The sequence below is a fragment of the Cygnus atratus genome, chromosome 19 (assembly GCF_013377495.2).
Source record: "Cygnus atratus isolate AKBS03 ecotype Queensland, Australia chromosome 19, CAtr_DNAZoo_HiC_assembly, whole genome shotgun sequence".
Taxonomy (NCBI): domain Eukaryota; kingdom Metazoa; phylum Chordata; class Aves; order Anseriformes; family Anatidae; genus Cygnus; species Cygnus atratus.
Window position 1 is genome coordinate 183,383 of NC_066380.1, and position 5,893 is coordinate 189,275.

At 34.9% G+C, this 5,893-nt stretch overlaps 1 protein-coding gene across 13 annotated transcripts in view; it reads right to left on the reverse strand.

Annotated features, from left to right (window-relative positions):
• Nucleotides 1-5,893, reverse strand: part of RALGPS1 (Ral GEF with PH domain and SH3 binding motif 1) — a 161,168-nt gene that overhangs the window by 79,686 nt on the left and 75,589 nt on the right. The gene's annotated exons all lie outside the window — the stretch shown is intronic.

Sequence of the window (5,893 nt, forward strand, 5' to 3'; positions counted from 1 at the left end):
AAGACTAAGAAATCTTGTAATAAAGTGCATTAGTATTGTTACAGAAAAGCAGTAATCAGTATCGATAAAAACCAACATTTAACAGACTTGCATAAACAAAAAAGAGATGCATCAAATCATTAATACATTTTTCCTAGACAGCTACTTTGAGCTACTCACTTAGGTGGTTCATCAAATGAACTTGTTTCTAGTCTTACCATAGTCACACACACAATGCATCTAGACCTTACTTAGCTCCTTAGTTAGAATTCTGTCATAAATGACAGCTATAGGAAATGAGGAAATATTCATAAAGCCATCTGATAGTTAAGCCTCTAGCCCACATCTGTTTCATACAGCCATTAGCATGAAAAGATCTGTTTGCCTTGCCTTTAATTAACTCTATAGTTTATGTATTTTTAGTAAGTAAATCATGGTCTTAATAAAACTCAGTTAAGAAAAGATTTAAACAAACACAAGAATCTTTCTGAGACGTATAACAGCTTGCTTCCCTTCTACCAAGCATTTTTGCTACTGTAACAACCTGCCTGCATTTGTACATTCTGAACTGCACATTTACTCTGAGATTTTCAAAAGTATCAATGATCCTTGTGGGCTCCTTCCAACTCTGATATTCTATAATTCTATGATTTTATGCTAGATGCTATACTGCACCATCATGATATGTTAAAAAAAAAAAAAAAGTGAAAGATTACAATAAACAAACTAAAGTGAAAAGAAATACAAGGCAGATGACTGAAGAGTCACTGAAGTTATAAAACACAAAAAATAGACCTTTTTTAACTGGACTTAACTCTGAGAAAGGTGGTAAACTGGAAGTTGAAAACATTCTAGTTCCTGGATGAGTTTAGAAAGAATCAGTCCTTCCTCTGGTCCAAGAGTGTGCCAATGGTCTGTTCCTTGTTATAGCTCTATCCACAAATGTGATTGTATAATGTTTACATTTTTCTTTCTCAGTCATGTCTATTTTGTGTCCTCTGAGTCGTAAGAACAGGATTAAGAACATACGCAAAGCACAACATAAGTGCAAGCAGTTCAAGTTGTTCAAGGTAACTCTGCAATTGTTACTGAATAGTAGTTAATATTTAGGAGAAAGAATAAGCTTGGAGCTATTTTCTCCACCAAATAATAACTTAGTAAAAAAAGTCTGGTTTTGGTCTTCCAAAGCTGTTTGTGGATTGAATGCAATTCACTGAATAGTTTGGGATGATTTTTTTTTTTGCCTGAGCTTAATTTGCTAATCAGACGAGTAATAGTCGTTTACTTCTTTTATCAAAAAGCTCAACACTGAAACGTTTGCTTCAGACAGAGTACTCGGAATACTTAAACCACTAACCTGCAGTTCATTTTTCATATTTAACATTGTTCTATATTGTTTAGAGTTTTTTTGTTTGTTTTTCAGAAAAAAAGGAAGAGGCTTTTTATGGAAGAAGATACATCACTAACAAAATTGCAAATGCTTTTAATTGCCATGGTATTACTTCTGCGAGTGTTACAAATATAGACTAGCCTTTTCAAACTTCATTAACTTTCCCACAACAGTGGTTTCTGAGATCTACCATGGAAGCATTTATTTGTATAGAGTCCTATACTGCAGAGATTTTAAACAAATGGGCAGCATCAATCTTTTTAGGAATACAAAGAAAATAACAGTGACTTAATATGACAAGCATTTTCTACTAATGCCTGGCAGAGACAGCTGGAAATATTAGAGCTCTTGCAGTAAGTGACACAACATTGCAGTGTAGTTAAAAATACACAGGTTTTAAAGGAAATGAAAGTAATACAATGTCAATGAATTTTTCAGTTTGACAGCTGATTTAAAGTGCTTCAGAGAAAACTGAAAATTCCTGAAAGACATTCACTCTTTTTGACGTACCAGATCCCCAAATAAGCAGTATAACATCACGTTGCATCTCATGCAAACAAAAATTGTTGCTGACCTATATAAAGTTTTGCCATTCTCTACTCAAGCCCATTGATGACCTCAGAAAAAAATCTTTCAGAAGCTGGGCTGCTAATCCAAAAGGCCACTCAAAAGTGTCTGTAAATATTTGAGACTTCTCAGAAAGTCAGTATGACCTGAAACACTAAAAAACATGAAAACAAACAAACAAACAAAAACCCCACCACCTCAATGAGCTCACTTTCTTCCTTTAAAGAAATATTATCATTACTTCGTACTTCACAACCCCAAAACTAAAAGAAGGACATAAGGCCATCGTGCTTCCTGAATAACCTCATCCTACTGGATCACTGAAGTTAAACATTCCACATTTGTTACTGTAGCAACACAGCCTAATACAGAAAACCAGACAAATAAGCACACTGGAAATCAAGCAACTTTCAAATAAGATTCCAGTATGTGAAAGAAAATGTTACCAGTAGTTCAGGTGGGAGTTTTGTTCAAGAATTTATGTCCAAAATAGCCTCTGACTGGTGTGAGTAATTCCTGTACCCTCTGAAACAGTCTAAAAAATGCTGAAGCTGGCAGAAATTCCCAACAAAGCTTTCCTTCGGAGCACAATCAGATTTTCTCAAGAGTACTACAAAATTTTCTCGTTTCTCCCTCTCCCCCACCTATTTCCTTATGTTCTTCCCATGAATCATGAAAAACATATTATAAAAAATTAATATTGTAATAGTGATTCTTTTCAACATTTTAAAACACGTTACCCCCTGTCAGAAAGCAGAGAACGCTAAGGAAAAAGAGCATAGGAAAAGGCAAAGGTACAGTAGTTGTTTTTGAGATTCAGGTTCCTCTCCCCAGTAAGCTGTGGTTTAGGGACTTCCTGAGACAGATCTTGTATAACCATTTCTGTGTTTAACTCTGGGTGGCATTTCTTCTCTCAATCTGTCTGTTCACCTTTTCCTTCTATTCCTCCCTGTATGCTTTTTTTTTTTTCCTCTTCAGTTTTTGGCTTTGAAAGATCATGTGGCAAATGAATTCAGCAATTCAACTGCACGCTGTTTGAAAAAGTAGTTAGTTTGACTGATTTCCCAAAGTTTGCCTTAAGATTGCAACATTCTTATCTATTTTGCTTACCTTGAGCTAGTAATTGATGACCTAAGGTTAATTTCCTATGACCAGCTGCTTCATAGTATTTTCTCAAGTTCTCAAAGCCAAGTCTAACATTAGACCACTCCTTTCCGAATTACTCTGATGAAGAAAAAATTCAGATTTCACAGCCAGAAATAACTGGGACCTGCCAGTATTAGTAGAATGTGCTATTCTACAATCTTGAATTTGAATGGAAGTTGATCTCTGAGATTCTCAGTAGGAAAAGCACATGGAACAACTATGAAGTGTGTTGAAAATTATTTCATGAAGCCTAAAGCCCTCAACAAAAGCAACAAACTCTAATTCATAATTATTACAAAACCAAGGAAAGGGCATTCCCGTCTGGTCCAAGCAGAATGCCCACACAAAGGCTAATCCTATGCTTCCCAAAGGGCAAGCACCAAGTGCTCTACCAAACAATTCAGATATTCTATAAACACAGGGCACATCCAAATAAAAGCTACCTGTCACCTAGCAAGAGGGCACATCTTTATTTTTTCCTCAACAAACAAACTGTAACACTCTGAAGAAATAAGGCTTTGCCATACACAATTTTGAATGATCCACACAGAAAACTTTCTGGGAACAGTCTATTCAGGCTGTTTAAAAATAAGAAAAAGTACTCAACACTTAATCAAAAGGTTGATCTCTGTAATATTGTGCTTTTTCTTATTCAGAAATGAGGGTGATCAAATAAAAAAGGACTAGTTATTTTTAATCTTTCAAGTCTTTTTATTAATAACATGTTTTTCTGTAAGAGAACATTAACGACTTAAGAACACACAAGAGAAGTCTAACCCAACGAAAGAGACAGACTAAATTCCTAGGCATTTAATTACACTTTTTTAATTGCCCTAAAAAATCAATGAAACTTAAGCATATGCTAATGAACTTAAAAATGGTTATGGATAATATATGAATATGGTCCTAAATAAGATTATTGAGAAATTCTGAACCATATTCTTGGGAAAGATTTCACTTACAAGAATCTTGCTGTTCTGGGATAACAGCAAGTTAGAAACATGTATTTTTCTAAAAAAGCAAAGACCTGAAAGCATTTATTTTTAGATTAAAATTAAATATTCGACTCAGTAGTAATCAAGGTAGACACTTAACTTTTCCATCTCTGTAAACGGCCAGGAATTTGAAAAATTGATCATTGCAAAAACTAGACACCCTCATAACTTGGCAAACACTCATGACAACCACACTTCACTTCTCCTGTTCCGTCCCTCAAGAAGCTCTACGTATCTGTACGTTGAAAAGGCACCTTGGAAATGAGGGAGGGGGAATCATAGGCAAACTGAAAGAAAATTTGGTGGTTTTTTTTTTTTTTTCTAAATATTTCAAAAATGAACAGAATATTCACACTGCAATTCAATTAAAACTGGTTTTTGTTGTTTTTTTTTTCCTCCTATATAAAATTAATGCACTGAAAAAGCTCTAAAATGCTTTAATCTCAAGTATATAGAACACGCTACTTAAGTGCACTAAAACAGCAACTTCAGTCCCTGCTTGTATGTCTATGGCAAGAGAAATAAGTAAACTTTCAATTTAAACTACAAAAAAATGATACAATAATGACAGTAACTAATGAGAGGTGCTAATATTCTCTGCAGGTATCACAGGCCACACACTAAGGGTACAAGAAACAATTACAAGAAAGGGGGAAAACCCTAAAAGCATATGTAATTACTAGTGTAATACATTTTAATCTGCTTATTTGTCCTTTGACTAATTTCAGTGTTCCCATATTCTTTTCCTCAGTTTCTTCAAAGCCCAAAGATCCTTAAAAGTGCTTGGAAAACTATGAGCAAATAAATTACTGGACTGCATTATAGATTTCTATAGGTGACTGACATACAATTACACTGAATTGCTTGGTTTGTTAAGCGGTTGGTAAAAAGGTAGTTTAAAATTAACTTCTTTGCTCTGTTAAGCTTCACTTTTAATTTTGCTAATTTCTTTGCAAGATTCCTAGCAAGTTTTAAGTACGTTCTAAAGATGAATTTTACATTAATTCAAAAAATTCTTTTTAAAAACAGAGGTAATAGCTAATGACCAGAAATACTCTGCACATAGAAACTTCTGTGACAGCAAATTTTTAGAAAGGTTCAGGGGAATAAGACCTGATAGCAATCAAATGAGAAACATGCTTTAGACTACTAGAACTATCAGGCAAGCATTAAAAAATGCGCTGGCGTTCACCCAAATTATGGATTCTCAATCTGCATTAGATTATTGTAAGAGTTAGCTTGAATTCGGACAATTTTACATTCCTTTTTGTCTGAGAACATGCTGCGTCCTGACAGAAATGACCTGGGAAGTGCTAATAAATAAATAAAATCAGTGGTACTCTGAATAAAGCAGCTTTGCTGTATTTGCCAGCATCAAAGAGGACCCGTCTGTGAAAAACTAGTAGAGGCTCCTTCAATGTCTGGATGAAAAATATTCCTTCTCCCATCAGAGAGCACGTTGTAAAAAGCCTTATGAGCAGGAAGTAGCCACCCCCCACTCCGACATTTTGGGGACGAATCCTATACAGTTACACATTCTAACATCTCATTTGACCTAAAAACGAAACCACACTCAAACACGGTCTCTAGAATTTCCTCCTAACTCTAAAGGATAACCGTTTTACACAACAGAAAAATAACTTCCATTTTGGACTGTCACTGATTATTCAATCAACGGCAACAACTCAACAGTTTAGCCGGGTCTAGCTTTTACACGTTTTTAGCACTGTGAACAAGAACTCGTGACTCACGGTTAAGGAGTTTCAGTTACAGAAACAGATTTAAAAAACCGCACGCAAATACAACAAACAGCGAA